Source organism: Phyllobates terribilis, unplaced genomic scaffold (genome assembly GCF_046119375.1).
Source record: "Phyllobates terribilis strain yellow unplaced genomic scaffold, ASM4611937v1 Scaffold_4__5_contigs__length_816908805, whole genome shotgun sequence".
Lineage (NCBI taxonomy): Eukaryota > Metazoa > Chordata > Amphibia > Anura > Dendrobatidae > Phyllobates > Phyllobates terribilis.
In genome coordinates this window covers 727,127,905-727,148,669 of record NW_027362764.1, presented here as the reverse complement: position 1 = coordinate 727,148,669, position 20,765 = coordinate 727,127,905, and the positions used below count along the sequence as shown (strand labels likewise).

At 44.1% G+C, this 20,765-nt stretch overlaps 1 protein-coding gene across 2 annotated transcripts in view; it reads right to left on the bottom strand.

Annotated features, from left to right (window-relative positions):
• The window catches only part of EBAG9 (estrogen receptor binding site associated antigen 9), a 45,953-nt gene extending 42,890 nt beyond the window's left edge, over positions 1 to 3,063 (bottom strand). Inside the window, exons 1-2 of one of the 2 annotated variants that reach the window (XM_073676788.1) lie at positions 2,867 to 3,062; positions 1,635 to 1,688 (exon numbers count right to left, since the gene is read on the bottom strand). The gene's annotated coding sequence lies outside the window, so the exon portion shown is untranslated. Of the gene's footprint in view, positions 1 to 1,634; positions 1,689 to 2,866 lie in introns of both variants that reach the window. The other variant, XM_073676789.1, reaches the window with a different exon arrangement.
• Positions 3,064 to 20,765: the final 17,702 nt, after the last annotated feature.

Sequence of the window (20,765 nt, the reverse complement as noted above, 5' to 3'; positions counted from 1 at the left end):
ATATGTAGATCAATGAATACCCTCAGCTATATGACCGGCAGGTTTTGCTCCCCATCTCTACTCCAAACCCAGTGAGAGTCCACAGACGTCAGGCAAAGAGAAGCGTCATCGGTGGGGTCCACGACCTACGTCTCTACACTGTCACACTATGAGCCGGCACCCTTACTACTTTGAGATCCTCTGAGCTGAGAACATCGATCATCTACTGGAAAAAGAAAAAAAAAGTTCCGTAATGCAGTCGGGCTATGTGTACACCACTTCTTTTCAACTCAGGAGAAACCGTCAAGGTCAAAAAAGCAGAAGAAGCAGGAAACTTGCCTTTTTTTCCCCAGCTTTTTTTAGTCATTTCCTAAGTGTTTTTCTGCTTCAGCCTGCAGTGGTTTTTGGTGGGTTTTTCCCATGGTTTTTGTTACATCTTTTTTTTTAACCATCGCTTTCCTTTCCTTTTATTCCACTCTATTGGATATTGAAGAAACAGTTTTTAAGCAAAAACAATGGAAAAAAAAAAACGCTCCAAAAGATGTCCGGGCATCGTCTGAGCTTTCCCTTTGATAAGTACACAGCATCTTCAGAGCGGAAAACGTGAGAAGAACAGACGGCTCGCAGCTCTTAACCACTTGTGTTTCTAAATCAACTAAGGAATTTGCTCCTCAGACCTGTGGGGTCATCACAACCCTGGACCAGACTTCAATCACAGGACAATAAACCTTTCACACTCCTTATCTATAAACTGTTCCAATATTTACGTCACTTGTCTCCTCTATTACATTATTTCTGTGTCCTGATGTGTATAAATATGTGATTCTTCAGATTTTGTGGTATACTATGCCTGATGAAGAGACCTAAGTAGTCTGGAAAGCTTGCAATCTGTTACCTTTTTAATGGCTAACTGAAAAGATGGTATCAACCACTGAGGACTCAAATCTTAATATTTTTCTATCTACTGGCTAACACGGTACAAAGATACATTTTTCCTTAACCACTTGGGAGATTTTAGAAAACATGAAGTTGTTAAAAGACTCAATTGCCTGAACAAGCCTTTATTTCATTGAATGTTCCTTCTTTTGTTTTTTTAGTTTTTCAAGCAGTTTGTGGCGAAAAGCACCTGAAAAAAAAAAAACGTTGGACCTCAGAGCTCAGCCTTGGGCTGGATTCACACGTCCATGTTTCAGGCTCCGTGATTCCAGATTAACCGCGGATATCTAAACCAGACCATAACAGCGCCAAATCAGTCCCAAAATTGCTGTCTGTACAAACTATGAAACCATTCGTGAAAGGAGAGTCACCTTCATGGGGTCATCCTCAGAGAGACACATTTAGAGGGGTCTCATCACTGCGCACATTGGGATAAGAAACCTTTTACATCTTAGAAGGAACAAGCCCCATTTTCTCTTCCTAGGACACTGGATCCCATGGTCCCAGGTCATAAGCTGCAAGTCAGCGAAATATATCTGCTCATCAAAGGGTCAACCAGTGGCACTGCTGTAACCCCCCACTCACACAGAAGGAAGCCTTGTCTCCGGTGGGTGCCCACAGGCCTGGAATACTAACAATCCCCATCCTGTTCCTTTATCCTATAGTCAAGACGCGCTCATTCAGCCACAGATTCTTGGTATGTGACACGTAGACCCTACCTGTAAGCTTCATTCAAAGATCTGAGAAGATCGTAGATAGCCGTCCTCTGATCACTGGGGATAGAAGAAAACACCCGCTATATAAAGAAATACTGGAAGATACACGAGGGTAGGGAGGAAATAAAATCTGTGATTTTCTTGCAGCAAAAATAAATAAATAAAAAAAATCACTGCATGTGAACACAGTCATAGTGTGCTGCAGATTTTACAGCATGTTTGGTTATGTTCACTCAAAAGTCTTTGGTGTTTTTTTTAGCACTTTTTTTTTTTTTTTTTTTTAACACCGCGGACGAGTATCATGAATTTTCCGCAAAATCAAAGATGCCCTAGTTTTGTCTTTTTCTTTCTTTGCAACTTTTTCGACCAAAAAAATAAATAAATAAAAAATTTGCATGATTTGCTAAAATGTATCAAAATCTGTAAAGGGTTGAAAAAAAATAAAAAAAAGTTCACAAAAAAGGCCCACGATCAGGAAGAGCAGCACTTTGGACGCAGAGGATTTTCACTGTGCTCTGAAAATCACGCAATTAAATCCGCATGTGTTCAGTGAACTCTGGCAAACAAAAAAGGAGAACATTAAAAATAATTTGGCCAAATAAAAAAAAAAAAAAAAATGGGCTTAAAAACATCAAAAACTAAATAAAATAAAAAAAAAAGATCCAAAAAACAAAAAAAACTATCAAATTGGGGCCAATAATTGGAAAACATCAGCAGAGAATCCATTCTGAAGGTTTTTTTTTTTTTACTGATTAGCAAAAAAAAGATACAAAAAAAAAAAAAAAAACTGCTGTCGCTGTAAAAAAAAGTTTGTTTTTTTTGCACAGGAAAATGCATCAATTTCAAACAGGAGAAAATGTTAAAAGAAATAAAGCTTCATGTGAACAAGAACCAACATTGTGGGTAAAAATTCTAAAAAAAATAAAAATCTCATCCATGTGACCAAAGAAAAAACAACAAAAACAAACAAAAAAAAAAACCACACCACCCTGCAACAAAAACCGCACAATGTGACAACCGGGAAATGATCAGGCAGATGGGAAGTCAGCAATCAGTGGTGGCACTACAGATCCCAGCGCACCCTGATGGCTGAGCAGCCGGCATCACTGGGCTATACAGGAGCACCAGCAGTAGCACCCGGCTCTGCTGCAGGCTGTGCAGCGGGTTGTCACCCAGCTTTCCCCGGAGCAGATAAGCTGCAGCACATTATCTCAATACCACTACCCACAATGCACCTGCAGGTGACGAGCAGCCCCGGCTTAGCGTGCGCCCGGCTCCGGGTGTGGAGCGCCCATCAGGCGGCAGCATGCGAGGCAAGGTCCCGGCAAACACAGGGAAGAGGGACGAGCACTTTTCGCCCACCGCTCTGTCCAGGATGACGTCGACCCAGTGCACGTTCCACGCGTCAATACGCCGCTGCGCTCCGACGTGGAAATCGAAGCGAAGCATCCTGGGAATTGTAGTCACTGTATTAGTCCAGAAACTGCATTTCCCATCATTCCTTTGCTCATGAACTGCGGTCAGCGATGCTGCAGTGTAGCAGCCTGTAGTGTGTGCAGATCTCTGCTGCCATGCAGATGTGCACTGTATGAGGAAGGGGGAAGCAACTGGTCATCATTTAACCCCTTAGTGGCCAGGCCATTTTTTTTCTAATCTGATGTAGATTATTATTATTATTATTATTTATTATTATGATAGCGCTATTTATTCCATGGCACTTTACATGTGAGAAGGGGCATACATAATAAACGTTAGTGCCAATAACTGCAATGTTTCAACACATCCCGGTGATTTTGAGGTTTTTTTTGTCAGGACACGCTGTACTTTACATTATCCCAGTGATTTTGAGGTTTTTTTTGTCAGGACACGCTGTACTTTACATTATCCCAGTGATTTTGAGGTTTTTTTTTCAGGACACGCTGTACTTTACATTATCCCAGTGATTTTGAGGTTTTTTTTTCAGGACACGTTGTACTTTACATTATCCCAGTGATTTTGAGGTTTTTTTTTCAGGACACGTTGTACTTTACATTATCCCAGTGATTTTGAGGTTTTTTTTTCAGGACACGTTGTACTTTACATTATCCCAGTGATTTTGAGGTTTTTTTTTCAGGACACGTTGTACTTTACATTATCCCAGTGATTTTGAGGTTTTTTTTTCAGGACACGTTGTACTTTACATTATCCCAGTGATTTTGAGGTTTTTTTTTCAGGACACGTTGTACTTTACATTATCCCAGTGATTTTGAGGTTTTTTTTTCAGGACACGTTGTACTTTACATTATCCCAGTGATTTTGAGGTTTTTTTTTCAGGACACGTTGTACTTTACATTATCCCAGTGATTTCGAGGTTTTTTTTTCAGGACACGTTGTACTTTACATTATCCCAGTGATTTTGAGGTTTTTTTTTCAGGACACGTTGTACTTTACATTATCCCAGTGATTTCGAGGTTTTTTTTTCAGGACACGTTGTACTTTACATTATCCCAGTGATTTCGAGGTTTTTTTTTCAGGACACGTTGTACTTTACATTATCCCAGTGATTTCGAGGTTTTTTTTTCAGGACACGTTGTACTTTACATTATCCCAGTGATTTTGAGGTTTTTTTTTCAGGACACGTTGTACTTTACATTATCCCAGTGATTTCGAGGTTTTTTTTTCAGGACATGTTGTACTTTACATTATCCCGGTGATTTCGAGGGTTTTTTTTCAGGACACGTTGTACTTTACATTATCCCGGTGATTTTGAGGGTTTTTTTTCAGGACACTTTGTACTTTACATTATACCGGTGATTTTGAGGGTTTTTTTTCAGGACACGCTGTACTTTACATTATCCCGGTGATTTTGAGGTTTTTTTTCAGGACACTTTGTACTTTACATTATACCAGTGATTTTGAGGGTTTTTTTTCAGGACACGCTGTACTTTACATTATCCCGGTGATTTTGAGGTTTTTTTTCAGGACACTTTGTACTTTACATTATACCGGTGATTTTGAGATTGTTTTTTTTTCAGGACACTTTGAACTTTACATTATACCGGTGATTTTGAGTTTTTTTTTTCAGGACACTTTGACCTTTACATTATACCGGTGATTTTGAGATTGATTTTTTTCAGGACACGTTGTACTTTACATTATCACAGTGAGTTTGAGGTTTTTTTTTTTCAGGACACGTACTTTACATTATCCCGATGATTTCGAGATTTTTTTTTTTTTTCAGGACACGTTGTACTTTACATTATCACAGTGAGTTTGAGTTGTTTTTTTTCAGGACACGTACTTTACATTATACCGATGATTTCGAGATTTTTTTTTTTCAGGACACGTTGTACTTTACATTATCCCGGTGATTTTGAGATTTATTTTTTTCAGGACACGTTGTACTTTACAATATCCTGGTGATTTCGTTAATGGTAAATTTAGGTCAATATGTTTTGCGTTTATTTAAAAAAATACCAGAAATTTGCCAAAAATGTCCAAACATTTTGCAATTTTCAAACTTTGAAGTTAATAAATCACGTTTCCCTCGCGTCGGGCTTACATCAGTGCCGTCTGTGAAATGTTCTCTTAGTTTGTTAAGGCTTGAAAATCGGAGCAGGAATTTTTTTATATCTTCAAGGAAATTTATAAAGCTTAATTTTTTAGGGTCCTATTCAGTTTTGAAGTGACTTTTGGGGGGTCCTATATATTGGAAAAACACCAACAGGGTTAATATTTCAAAAACAGTGCCCCTCAACATATCCAAAACTGCTGTCAGGGAGTTTATTAACCCTTCAGGTGATGTTCAGGAATTAAGGCAAAGTGACATAACAGGAAAGAAAAATTTTATTTTTACCACATAAATGTCCCTAACTTCTGAACATGTCCCTAAAGCTGGCAGACCCTATAGCCGGCCATTATTTGTCGGTGAATTGCCATGGAAATCGTCAGGGCCACACAATCAAGATCTCAAGGTGCCAATGGAGGTCAAGAGGGAGCTCCCACACCCTGTTAACCATGTACATTCCATAGTCACTATTGACAACAGCATCTAAGAGGTTAAATGGTCCTGGTTAAACGGCCAATACCTCTCGTGGCAGATGCAGCAGGGTATATCAGCTGTAGTGTACAGCCGACAGCTGCTGGTCTTTTACCCCTTTCGGGGGATGTTATTCTCTTATGTCTCAGGTTGTAAAAAAGCGTATTGGTGGTCACTAAGGGGTTAATTCATGTTCTTCATCTAGTCCCATCTCCCCCGGAATATAATATCTTTAGCCATGCCGTCTGCCCTTACTAACGTGTGACAAAACGGCCTTTGGTGCAGAGCTCACTGATACCAGCGTGGTTCTGTACTGGGGTAACAAGTCCGTTCATGACATTTCTTCATCCTAAATCTTCCGCCATCACTTGTGAGTGATATTATTGAGACGTGGAAGGAACCGCAGCAACTCAGCCATAAAGTGGAGACCCCTGTAACGTTACAGAGTGGGGGGCCGAGTGCAGAGGAGCAAAGGCCAGAAAAGTCATCACCGCTCTGCTGACGCCATAACTGCGGAGTCCACACCTTCTCTGCTATTACAGAGGACTTCCGACCACTTTCTCCACGTTATCTTGACTACCTTATGATAATGGAGCTGATGAGCTGAATAAAACATGGTTTTTATCCTTTGTATTTCTCCTCTACGTTGCTGAGATGTTAGCTTGTAAAGTTTATATCTTAATTTCCCCTCCAGCCAAAGGGTGTTGGCAGAGATTCTTCTCTGGGGGGCATTTACTTTTTCCCCTGTATGACAACGCCCAATCATAAGCAGGCACTGTTCATCAGGTGGGGAAAAAAAAGCAAACGCCCCCCTGAGAATGTCAGACTTAGCTTTTTTTCAGAGTGATCTGATGAAACTGATGTGTCTAAACTTGATTACACTGAGATCTCTCTGCACCGTGAGGGAGCAGCATTCATCCCATACAATGCTCTGGATATATCCCAAGTATCAAAGCATTTTTCCACCTATTACTGGGATAAATCCAGAGCGTAGTATGTAATGACAGCACAGCTCTCCTCCTCTCCTGGTGCTTGTAATGTCAGAAAGACTCAGGAGTGAGATCTCCGTGTGATCAGGTTAGAATTACATCAGTCTTACCATATCATACTGAAAAAGCCAGCTTTGACCTTTTCTTGGGGCATTTTTTTCCCCTGTATGATGCTGCCTCCTCTTTAACAGCACAAAAACTGTTCACCTGCCAGGTGCTTCATAGCATGTGTGTCACTGGTGTGTCAGAAGTGACAGATAGTCACCCTGCAGTTGTTTGGCATTACAGATACCTTCTTAGAGGCTGTCTGTCTAGGAGCCAGTGGCTACCTTTCTCTGGCTAATTAACACCCTGGCCTGGGTGTATAAATATCTGCTGTCTGCTAGAGAGAGGTGCTGGCAATGCTCACATTACCCATTGTGAAGTCTTGGAGCAAGTGGATTACTTCTTCTTCTCTGGAGCTATGAAGACGGGTGTTCATCTCTCTGAAGTTGACTAAAGCTAAGCTATCTTCCCTTTTTGCTCCCCCTTGTTGTCTTTAGTTGTCAGTGGGGATCAACTAGAGCTCATTCCCCTCTCTTCCCTAGCCAGGGCCTAATGCCAGGGAAAGTCAGGGCGAGGTTCGCGTGCAGCGATTGGTGAACAACCAATAAAGGGACGTTAGTGGAGACAGGATGATATTAGATCAGCTTAGGAGGTCTCCACTCCCCCCTTTCCCTAGTGTCTGGGATCCCTTTCCTTCTTCCCTTAGTGTTGCACTAAGTCTTTCCCACACCTTGCGTGACATTATCGCCGGCCGAGCACATTTTCAAAAGGAAAAAAAAAAAAGGGACACTTTTTTTTTTATTGTGTGGGTATTTTGGGTGTGTTTTTCCTTTCTCCTTGGTATGGGTTCAGTTGCAGAGCTCGCAGAGCGGCTGTGCAGCCTGTCTCTGGAGGTTAATGACCACCGCTGTGAGGTTCAACAGCAGCATCAGCGGCTACAGGTCGCCAATGTGGGGGACTCTGGAGGTAGGCCTGTCCAGCCTGAACACAGGGTTGCCCTCCCGTACAGGTTTTCAGGAGGTAGGGACAAGTTTTTTGTATTCAAGGAGGCCTGCAAGCTGTATTTTAAAGTTCGTCCTTACTCGTCCGGAAATGAGGAGCAACAGGTGGCAATTGTGATCTCTCTGCTGTAGGGAGATCCTCAGTCGTGGGCTTTTTCTTTACCGCAGGACTCGGTTTGTCTCCAGTCTGTGGAGGGGTTTTTCGGGGCTCTGGCCCTCATCTTTTTTGACCCTGATCGAGTCGCCTTGGCTTAGTCTAGGCTACGTCTCCTTCAGCTTGGGAATCGGTCAGTGGAGACGTACAGTTCTGAATTCCATATATGGGCAACAGATTCCAAATGGAATGACTCAGACCTTAGAAGTCAATTTTGTGAGGGTCTTACTGAAAGGTTGAAAGATGGAACCCCTCAGTCCTTGGAGGCTGCCATGTTGTTGGCCATACGTCTTGATAGATGCCTTCAGGATAGACGAGTGAGACCACCTTCTCCGGGGCCATCTTGTCGGGGTTGTGTACCTCTGCCGGGGGAGCGGCCTGGAGGTGAACCAGTACTGGGGGAGGTGGAGGAACCCATGCAGTTAGGGTATGTCTCTGCATCATACATTTCCCTGAAGATTCACAAGAAAAAAGGCATATTTTTTTTTTGTGGGAAAAAGGGACATTTTGTTGGGACCTGTCCTTCAATTCCTAAACAAAAGGAGCCTCGATTAACTCTTGGTAGTCTGGAGTTGGATAAAAAAGTGGTGCATTTGTTGCCAACCTGCAGTTCCCGCTTTGTCCTGGCAGCAGAGGTAGTGCTAGATAGCAAAACCGAGAAAGTTTCTGTGTTTGTTGACAGTGGAGCCGGAGTCAGCATGGTCTTGCTTTCTGTTCTTTAGCTAAGCCTATTTCCATCTTCGCCATCGACTCGGCGCTACTTTCACAGAAAGCATTTACTCCGATTGTGAGGGTGGGGTCAGTTCCTTTTGAAATAATCCCTGGCTATGTCCTTGACAGTCTTTCCACAGCTATTATTTTGGGTATTCCTTGACTTGTTAAACATAATCCATTGGTGGATTGGCAAACCAGGGAAATTATTGAATGGGGAGATTACTGCCATGAGAACTGTTTAGATATTTCCCTTGCTACTGTATATACTTAAATATTACCTGCTTTTCAGTCTGGTTTTGAGGATGTTTTTTTCTGAGTGGGGGGCAGGATTTGCCTCCTCATCATGCATATGACTTTCCTATCAACCTGACTCCCGGAGCTAAACTACCAAAGTCCAGACTGTATAATCTTTCTGGCCCTGACAGACAAACCATGAAGGATTTCATTGTGAAAAGTCTGGAGAAGGGACATATCAGACCCTCATCTTTACCTGTGGTGGCAGGGTTCTTCTTTGTGAAGAAAAAAGATGGCGGTCTACTTTCCTGTTTAGATTTCCAGGAATTAAATCAAATTACCATCTGTGATTTATACCCTCTTTTCTGATTCCTGATTTGTTCAGCCAGGTTGTAGGAGCTAAAGTATTCTACAAGTTGGATTTAAGGGGAGCCTACAATCTGGTTAAAATCAGAGAAGGGGTCGAATGGAAAACAGCGTTCAATACCCCTGAAGGGCCTTTGAGAGTCTGGTTATGCCTTTCGGATTGACCAATGCACCTGCAGTATTCCAGCATTTCGAAAATTATATTTTCCATCATTTGGTGGGGAGGTTTGTGGTGGTCTATCTGGATGATATTTTGGTTTACTCACCTGATTTTGTGACACATCGGGGGCATGTTAAGCAGGTGCTCGAGATATTAAGGGATAACAAACTTTATGCCTAACGTGAAAAATATGTTTTCGCTGTTCAGGAGGTGCAGTTTTTGGGGTGCTTGTTGTCATCTTCAGGTTTCCGGATGGATCCGGAGAAGATCCGTGCAGTCCTTGATTGGGACTGTCTTGAGAACCTGTAGAATCTACAACATTTTCTGTACTTTACTAATTTTACGGGAAATTCATCCAAAATTGCTCTGTAATTGTGAAACCCCTTACTGACATGACTAAGAAGGGGTCTGATTTTTCAAAATGGTTGGATGCCTCCCTCCAGGCTTTTTCTTCCTTAAAGAATCATTTTGCCACTGCACCTATACTCAGTCAACCTGATGTTTCTCAACCCTTTATTGTGGAGGTTGATGTGACGGATGTCGGCATAGTGGCTGTGTTGTCTCAGGGTCTGTCTCCTGGTAAATGGCGTCCATGCGACTTCTTTTCTAAAAAATTGTCTTCGGCTGAAATTATGACGTCGATAATAGGGAACTTTTGGCGATCAAATTGGTGTTCGAAGAATGGCAACATTGATTGGAGGGGGCTGTCCATCCTATTACTGTTATTACTGACCATAAGAACCTGTTATATCTCCAGTCAGCTAAACGTCTCAACTCTACGCAAGCCAGATGGTCCCTGTTTTTTAACTAAGTTCAATTTTGTTGTAACTTTTCGTCCAGGGGTCAAAAATTTCAAGGCTAATACTTTGTCCCGGAGCTTCCCTGGTGGTGACCATGAGAACCCTGCCCTGATATTACAGAAAAGGGTAGTCATTTCAGCACTGTATCCTCAACTAGTGAGGTTTTGGAGGCTCAAAGGGACGACCCTGCCTCCTGCACTTCAGGAAGGTTATTTGTACCGTCTAATCTGTGCCGCAAAGTAATTAAGGAACGTCATAACTCTGTGCTTGCTGGGCATCCAGGTGATAAGGCAACCGCGGAGCTCCTCTCTCGTCGTTTTTGGTTGCCGGGGTTGCATCAGGATGTGATTGAACACGTAGCTGCTTATAGTATTTGCGAGCATTATAAGGTTTCACATACCCATCCGTCTGGTACTCTGCTTTCACAACCTATCTCTAGTAGGCCATAGTAGCCCATGGACACACTTGTCCATGGATTTTATTACTGACCTACCGGTTTCTGCAGGCAAAACAATGGTTTTGGTGGTTGTAGATAGGTTCAGTAAAATGGTTCACTTCGTCGCATTACCTGTACTTCCAAATGCAAAGACACTTGCTCAGGTGTTCATAAATGAGATTGTGAAGATCTACGGGGTTCCCACCGATGTGGTGTCAAATCGGGGGACCCAGTTTGTTTCCAAGTTCTGGAAGGCATTCTCTTCTCGACTGGGGGTGCAGCTGTCCTTTTCCTCTACCTTCCACCCTAAGTCGAATGACGACCAAGCGTGTCAATCAGAATTTGGAGACCTACCTCAGTGGTTTCATCTCCAAAAATCAGGAGGATTGGGCATCCTACTTACTGCTGGCAGAATTTGTCATTAATAATCATCGTCAAGAATCCACTGGAAGGTCACAGTTCTTCGGTGCATATGGTTACCACCCACAGTGGGGGAGGAGCTTCGGGAGTTCCTGAGGAGGAACAGTTTGCTTTGTCGCTCTCCTCAGTATGGAAGGGTGTTCTGAGTAATTTAAAGATCATGGGAGAAAGGTATAAACATATGGCTGACAGGAAACGCTTGCCAGGTCCGGACCTGAATGTGAATGACTTTGTGTGGTTGTCTATCAGGAATATAAAATTGAAAGTTCCTTCTTGTAAAAAAAAATACTTCTTTCTGTATTTTTTCTCTATCGAGGACTTCTCAAAGTATCAATATCAAGGTATTCTTATAAAAAAATGTATCTATTTGTTCTCGGGTTGTCCATTAAAAAGAATTATTGCAGAAGGTACATACAATAATTAGTTACAAAGTGATTGTCCATTTGTCCATAATTAGCTTAATTGTTGAGATTCACCCATCTTTCCCTGGGATCCTGGATGGTAGATTGCGTCTGTCTGTGTCCAGCACGTGTGTCCGGATGACACCATGTGTCCGTTGGGCCTACATCAGCAGCTGGTTTACACACAGTCCCTCGTCCTGTGTCCTGTGGAATGGCAAGCAACCCCCCCTGTCTCTAACATGGGCTTTTATAGGCCGGTCATATTTCACCTGTTCTTCTAATTATGGTGCTGAACCAAAAATACACAAATAGCGCATGTCAGCTAAAAACCCTAACACTATGGCTGATGCAATCAGTATGGTACAGAATTCAGAATAAAATGAATATCCGTAATTAATATTTAACAATTCCCCATTTTTTGAGGATGACAGGCATCAGCTGTAATCCTCAAAGAAGATAGGTTTATCATTAGGATAACATGATCATTTTCCTTTTTCTTCTTCCTTGGCAATATCATTTAATGTTCATAATAATAATAATAATATCAATGTCGGATTATTGTTATATAATGATGTAAATTCATGTTATGGTAAGCCGTGACTAATATTCATTTAACATATATAATTATACTTTCCTAAATCTAAATCGAAGCAATCGCGGGTCCAATCGTCATCATCTGATGTCATCGGGTCTTCATCTTATCTTCTTCTTGGTTCTTTTAAAACACAGTCTTTAGATGAAAACTCCTTTGAAATAAATTATAGCGTGTAGATATTGTGCAGTCCATAAACTGTACTCTTTATTAGAAAGATCGTGTGTGTAAATTGATAAGAAAACAAAGTCCATGGATGAAATGTAGCTTTAATATTCATGTAGTGTCACCTGGACTTACGTTGGATTGACTTTGGTAATTCTGGAATCCTCCGTGTTGTCCGCACTGGTCTCGTGTCACTTTTGGAACAGATGTGACGTCTTTGGTCAGCAAAGCAAGGGTTAACTTGACACTTCCCTGCTTTATAGAGCACCATAACCAGTATTCAGTCCTTAATGTACAGGACACATATGTCAGGCTGGCAGAATCCTGACAATTACCCGTTCACCAGCTTTCATTGAAGCATTGTAGGTGATAAGGAACCACTGGAACGTGATGAAACTTAAACACAACACAGTTCATTTAGGATCATCGTCCTCTGCAGTCCTGGTTATCAGTGGTGTGAATTGTATTTGACACAGTCTATTATAACACTCAACATTCACAACATCTTTACCTTCTGAGACTTCCGGATATCGGTTGCTTCTTCTTGTAACTTTTGAGAATATCTTTGATTTATAAATATGAAAAGTCTTTATTAAGATAGAATTCATAATTGCGATATCTTGATTGAAGTCTTCATTCCCTAATCTGAAACCAAATCTGGAAATTTTCCTAACCTATAATATCACAGCGTACCATAGCAATCACTAATATCCATCTAATTATTATCAAAATATCAAAATAAATTATGTTTGGAATAATAAACAATAATAGTAATTCATTATTAATCAAGTTCTTCATGTGATAGAACATTTTTATGTCATAGGTGTAATTACCTTTTCCAACCCATAGGTGTCAGTGTGTTTTGAAACAACAAGTGTTTATATCTTTATTAAACCAATAATACCAAAGAATGTATACTCATGGACCAAAATGAATAAATATATGAATGTATGAATGAATTGTTGTGTTTACTCAGAAAATTGAAACATTTTTCTTCTTATATTCGAACCATATAATTATATTTAATGAAGCAATATTCTTGTACTAGACATTACTTTATTAAATATTAATGTGTTTTCTCAATTGAGATATTGAACTGAAATAAAATCAAAAAATGAGAATTAAAAATAAAAAATGGAAAAATAAGAAGAAAGTAAGAATAAAAATAAAAATAAGGCCTTTATATGTTAATGACAAATGCAGAGTAATTACAGTGGCATGTAAAAGTTTGGGCACCCCTGGTAAAAAATTACTGTTATTGTGAACAGTTAAGCAAGTTGAAGATGAAATGATCTCTAAAAGGCCTAAAGTTAAAGATGACACATTTCCTTGGCATTTTAGACAAAAATATATAAATATATTGTCATTTTTTACATTTTAAAAATTACAAAAAGGAAAATTGTCAGATGTAAAAGTTTGGACACCCTGCATGGTTAATAGCAAGTAGCACTCTCTTTCGAAAGTATCACAGCTTGTAAGCGATTTTTGTAGCCAGACAAGAGTCTTTCATTTCTTGCTTGAGGGATTTTCATCCATTCTTTCATGGAAAATTCTTCCAGTTCTGTGAGATTCCTGGGTCGTCTTGCATGCACTGGTATATGAGGTCTATCCACAGATTTTTTATGATGTTCAGATCAGTGGACCGTGAGGGCCATTGTAAAACCTTCAGCTTGCACCTTTTGAGGTCGTCTATTGTGGATTTTGACCTGTGTTTAGGATCATTATTCATTTGTAGAAGCCATCCTCTTTTCAACTTCAGCTTTTTTACAGATGGTGTGTTATGATTGCATCAAGAATTTGTTGAAATTTCATTGAATCCATTCTTCCCTCTGCCGTAAAATGTTCCCCGTGCCATTGGCTGCAACACAACCCCAAAGCATGATTGATCCACCCCCATGCTTAATGGTTGACGAGATGTTCTTTTCCTGAAATTCTGTGCCCTTTTTTCTCCACACCTACCTTTGATCATTGTGGCCAAAGAGTTCCATTTTAACCTCATCGGTCCACAGGACTTGTTTCCAAAATGCATCAGGCTTGTTTAGATTTTCTTTTGTATTCTTCTTAAGCGGAATTTTATGGTGAGGACGCAGCAGAGGTTTTCTTCTGATGAATCTTCCATGAAGGCCATATTTGTGCAGGTGTCTCTGAACAATAGAACAATGTACCACAACTCCAGAGTCTGCTAAATCTGTCTTAAGGTCTTTTGCAGTCAAGCAAGGGTTCTGATTTGCCTCTCTAGCAATCCTACGAGCAGCTCTTGCTGAAATGTTGCTTGGTTTTCCAGACCTTATCTTGACCTCCACTGTTCCTGTTAACTGCCATTTCTTAATTACATTTCAAACTGAGGAAAGGACAACTTGAAAATGCTTTGCTATCTTCTTATAGCCTTCTCCTGCTTTGTGGGCCTCCACCGTATTCATTTTCAGAGTGCTGGGCAACTGCTTAGAAGAATCCATGGCTGCTGTTTTTGGCATAAAGTTAGAGGCTGGGTTTTTATAAAGCTGGGAAATTTGCATCACCTGGCCTTTCCTAACGATGATAGTGAACAAGCCATAATCGTAAGAGGCTAATTAAGGTCTGAAGCCTTGGTCAAAGTTATCTGAGCACACAAATCTCCAAGGGTGCCCACTTTTTTGTATAGGCCTATTTTTCTTTTTGTAATTTTTAAAATGTAAAAAATTACATTATATTTATATTTTTTTGCCTAAAATGCAAAGGAAATGTGTCGTCTTTAACTTTATTCCTTTTAGAGATCATTTCATCTTCAGCTTGATTAACTGTTCACAATAACAGTAATTTTGACCAGGGGTGCCCAAACTTTTATGACGCGCCCCCTGAGCCATGTTCAAGGGACACCCGGAGCCGGATCTGGATAGGGGTAGTAGTCCTTGTGGCGGTGACCCGGCCCGTGCCCAGGGTGGTCAAACTAAGTGTGTGGCAGTCTTTTGTAGATGTTGTTTAAGTGTCGAGTACGCCACCCATTGATTGCGGCCAGGAGGCCGCCGCTGCAGAGCAGACCGCTGAGGCCGGTGGTAGGATTGTGCAGCAAGGATGGTATAACCCCCAACGGGAGGGGTATGGCCTCAGGGCAGCAGATGTGGAAGATGGTGGTTGTGATGGTGCAGCAAGGAAGCTCAGAGACATGCGATGCAGTTTCAGGGTTTTTTACTCACAGGTGTTGTTCCGGTCACTCCGGCCTTGAGTGACCACCCGAGCCGTGCTGCGTCCACCGGGTGTGGGACTCGGCCAACTCCCAGGCAGTCCAGAGCGTGGTCCTGAGCTCCCCTCTCTTCCTTCCTACTGGCCGTTCCCACCAGGGATCCACCTTTGTCCGGCTCCCTCGGGCCTCTTGGTGGTAAAACCTTCTCTGGCTTTCCTGACCCTATTCGTGGTGTGCCTTCCTGGTGGATGTGGTGAGGGTCGCGCCAAAACTTGACCACGACCTCCGGTTCCTGGCTGAGGATCATTAGCCTCCACCAGTTTGGGATCCGGTACCCTGATCTGCCAACCCTTCACCCGTTAGCTTGTGGGATCTCAGGGTTCCCTCTTGTCCTGCGTCTCTGGGCCTCTCTTCCTCCTCCTCTCCACTGCAGGCCTGGCCCTGGAGCTGGGCCCAGCCGGAGCCACAGCTCCCTGTCAGCCCTCCTGGCTGAACTCTCCCTCTCACTCTCTCAGCTCTCTCTGTCTCTAGATGGTGCCCACCATATATACTCCCTCTATGTGTGAGCCCAGGTGACTAGCACCCAATGGGCTCCTACCTCTATGCCCAGAGTCCCTCCCCTATCTGCCCCTACACTACTGGGATGTTCCTCCCCCCCTCCCACTCCAGCCAGGGACAGACACTGTCGTACCTGCACATCTATCTGGTGGGAGTACCGTTGTTCTGTCCCCCGGAAATGGGATGAGTGTAGTGCATGCAGCTAGCTGAGCTCAGTCCCACACTCCATCCTTACCCGGGAGTGGAATACCACACCTCTGGTTCGAGGTGCAATACCCCTGTAGCAGCCGAGTCCTCGGGGTGCTACATTCCCCCCTGGTAAATCACAGCACGTCCTCGGGCTGTAAAAGAATAAAACATACCAAAACATACACAATTTTTAAAGTACACACTAACATATAAAACATTATAAAACATTATCAGAATATAATATGACAGGTAACTTATATATTATTCTAGCAATATAAACTTTTTCATATAAAACGTTCTTGTTCCTCCGGTCACGGTGCAACTTATGACCGGGTAAAGTGCAACAGTCACTAGAAGAAAATCAGTTCTTCCTATAAAACCGGTAGGGGGCGCTTTAGGAAGCGCAACTATTTACAGGGTATGGCCGCTCTCAGTCCTCGGCCAGTGGGGAAAAGGGATGGCCGCTCACAGTCCTCAGCCTGTGGGGAAGAGGGATGGCTGCTCACAGTCCTCAGCCTGTGGGAAAAGGGACACACAGCAAACAGTTCACACTAGTCCCAACGGGGACCACACTCTGATTTGCATCATATCAAGTACCCCTACGGGTAACTATCTACAGTTTCAGTCTATGCTACTTCCCTTCAGCAGCGGTGTCCTCTCCTTATCTCCTCCTGAGGGTAATCTTCAAACCCGTCCGGGTCCTTTTGTTCCTCCTCATACCGCAGTTCTTCCTCCGTCAGCCGGTGCACATGAAGGGCGTATGGTCCTTTTGCACACTGATGCCGGGTGAAGGTGACCTCGTCACCCAGGTAAAGGTCACGTCCACGGTGTCCCTCTGGCAGATGGGACTCGACATCCCTGCGGGTAACAAAGACGTCGCCGGGGGTTCTGTGATCCCTGATAAAGCCCCAACCGTGCTCCAGTGGGAACTTGATTACAGTCCCGGTGGCGCGGGGACCGTGGGCTGCACGGGGGTTTCTCCGGGTCCGGCTTTTCTGCCCCGCGCTCTGGACTTGCAGCCGCTCCTCGCGGATCCGCCTCTCTCGTCGTTCTTTGTTGAAGACCTCCAGTTGTTGTCGGCAGCACTCCGCACGCTGGGCTGCGGCCGCCCGGGTCTCTTGGGTGAACCCCATGAGGTTTTCACCGGTGGGGTCCCATGCGAACTGCGCCTCCTCCAACGGGAGTGGGGTGATCTTGGCGGGTGCCGGAGCCGGGATCAGGGGCTCACACAGGGGCCATTCCTTCCGGAATCGGGGATTGAGGTATTCCGGTGGCCACTCAAAGGGCTGCCCATCCGGGCAAGTATGTTGCGCAAATAGGTCTTCGCCTAGGGGCAGCACTGTGGAGGTCGAGGGCGCGGTGGTGGTAGCGGCGCCCGGATTCACCAGGCCTTGCGACCAGGCCGGTGGCACTTTAAAGGTGAAGGGTACTGTGGAGACGGCGGCGCCCGGGGGCACTTGGCCTTGCGACCAGGCCGGTGGCGTTTCCTGCTTGGCCGCGCTCAGGGTTAAGGCGCGTGACGTCACAGGGGGCGTGGCCGCGGCTCCTGCCGCTTGAGGCCTAGTTCGGAGCGGTGGCGGTGCAGCAACGGGCACGGTCGGTGGAATTTCGGGCTCTGCGACGGGGAGCTGGGGCAGGCTTACGGCTTCTAGGCTTGGGGTAGTAACGTCCCCTTTACCTGCTTCCATCTCTTCAGCTCCTTCCACGGCGTCGTCTCCGGCCTTCGTCCCTCCTGCACCATCCTCAGAGGCAGACAGACTCCTCGTCCCGGGTGGCGTCCTTTGCTGGCGGGTTCCAGCCTGCAGGGCCATTTCTCTGCTCCACTCTGTCAGCACTTCTTGCTGCACTCGGGCCATCTTCCGAGCCAAGCCCTCCAGCGCGGTCTGTGCATGCTTCCGATCTTTGGGGAGCTGTGCCAGGATCTCCACCAGGCCTTCTGGGGTGGCGGCCTGCAACAGGCTCCTGACCAGAGGGTCGGTGCTGCCTGACTCTCCCTCCATCTCCGGGTGCGATCTTTCCAGACTCCTCCAGGCTGCACCCATCCTCTCTCTTTTGTTCTTGATCCGACCATACTGAGGGCAGTCCTGGGGCAACTTGGTGATTGTCAGTTACAGGGGCAGACCCCTCGCTCTGATGGACATCTCTATCATTGCAGTCTCTGCTGGTGGGGGCGGTCTCCGCTTTTGGCGCTCTTCTGGGACCAGGCCCACGATGGGAGGTGGTCTCTTGCCACCCTCTGGCACGCCCATAATGGCGTCCGCTCTGCCAGGGCGGGAAATCGTCTCAGATGGCGGGAATCGTCTCCTAATGGCGGGAAACTCCGTGGATGGCGGGAAAAGGCTGCAGATGGCGGGCAAACGGCGGGAAACGACCCGAGATGGCGTCCGATGGTGGGGACCCTCCGGAACCGGCGGGAGACTTCTTCTTACGGTAAATATGAACTTTTCTTCAGGCACGCAGTACCCGGTGGTTGCGGGCACGTAATCCTGCCGACTACGCCAAAGTTGACGCGCCCCCTGGGCCATGTTCAAGGGACACCCGGAGCCGGATCTGGATAGGGGTAGTAGTCCTTGTGGCGGTGACCCGGCCCGTGCCCAGGGTGGTCAAACTAAGTGTGTGGCAGTCTTTTGTAGATGTTGTTTAAGTGTCGACTACGCCACCCGTTGATTGCGGCCAGGAGGCCGCCGCTGCAGAGCAGACCGCTGAGGCCGGTGGTAGGATTGTGCAGCAAGGATGGTATAACCCCCAACGGGAGGGGTATGGCCTCAGGGCAGCAGATGTGGAAGATGGTGGTTGTGATGGTGCAGCAAGGAAGCTCAGAGACATGCGATGCAGTTTCAGGGTTTTTACTCACAGGTGTTGTTCCGGTCACTCCGGCCTTGAGTGACCACCCGAGCCGTGCTGCGTCCACCGGGTGTGGGACTCGGCCAACTCCCAGGCAGTCCAGAGCGTGGTCCTGAGCTCCCCTCTCTTCCTTCCTACTGGCCGTTCCCACCAGGGATCCACCTTTGTCCGGCTCCCTCGGGCCTCTTGGTGGTAAAACCTTCTCTGGCTTTCCTGACCCTATTCGTGGTGTGCCTTCCTGGTGGATGTGGTGAGGGTCGCGCCAAAACTTGACCACGACCTCCGGTTCCTGGCTGAGGATCATTAGCCTCCACCAGTTTGGGATCCGGTACCCTGATCTGCCAACCCTTCACCCGTTAGCTTCTGGGATCTCAGGGTTCCCTCTTGTCCTGCATCTCTGGGCCTCTCTTCCTCCTCCTCTCCACTGCAGGCCTGGCCCTGGAGCTGGGCCCAGCCGGAGCCACAGCTCCCTGTCAGCCCTCCTGGCTGAACTCTCCCTCTCACTCTCTCAGCTCTCTCTGTCTCTAGATGGTGCCCACCATATATACTCCCTCTATGTGTGAGCCCAGGTGACTAGCACCCAATGGGCTCCTACCTCTATGCCCAGAGTCCCTCCCCTATCTGCCCCTAAACTACTGGGATGTTCCTCCCCCCCTCCCACTCCAGCCAGGGACAGACGCTGTCGTACCTGCACATCTATCTGGTGGGAGTACCGTTGTTCTGTCCCCCGGAAATGGGATGAGTGTAGTGCATGCAGCTAGCTGAGCTCAGTCCCACACTCCATCCTTACCCGGGAGTGGAATACCACACCTCTGGTTCGAGGTGCAATACCCCTGTAGCAGCCGAGTCCTCGGGGTGCTACATTTACATGCCACTGTATATTCTTCATAAAAATACCCTTATATTTCCATTATCTGGATGATTTCATATTTGTCATAACCTTGTATTACCAAAAATGATTAAATTATGCAACTTTGTATGTAATACCCTTCTTAATTATACCATTGTACCTTATTAATATTTATTCTTCATTAAAATGTGTGAAAAATAAGTATTGATCAAAAGTGATTATGTAATCAGGATCAAAAAACACATTTTCCCCCTTAATACCAAAAATATTATTTTATAAAATAATTTATGTATATATCAGAACCAAATTAAAAATAATTATTCTTCTATAAATATTTTGCATAAATTTCATATCAATGTGTAGCATAGATTTGTCTGAAGTGGTGTGTCGCTATTTAGGTAACCATTAAAAATAATAATATCCTTGAATACTATAAAATTATCATGTTGAAAAATTATTCTAAATGTAAATTTGTTTTGTAAACCATATTGATGTGTGGTTGCCCTTATCCACTATTAACTAAATCAAGAAATAATAATTACTAAAGAAATATAGAAATATATATTATGTAGATAATAATTAATTATGCATCATAATTTTCTCAGAATTAAATATATTTGTGTACCTTCACATAAAGAAACGTTTCTTTTCCTAGCATACATGAGGCCTCTGTCACACAAATCACACTTAGCAGCTGCTGATAAATTCATCACATTTCACTCTGACTGTCACAGATTTGTTCAACTCAAACATTCCACATATGAAGTTACAGATATATATATTTTTAACCCAAAATTGTGGTATCCTACTTAACAATGTGCATAGTAAACTATTAAATTTAATGTCTTAATATTTCTTGGAATATTCCCCAAGTACATATAATATAATATGAGAGTAATTCACTGAAATTTAGGAAGCTTGAAAAAAATACTCTTGACTTGCAAAAATAGAAATCTTAGATTCTTTTTTTTACTGGCTACCAGGTTTTAAGTTACGTCAGCTGAAAATAGATTGAATGGGATTCTATACTATTTGCTC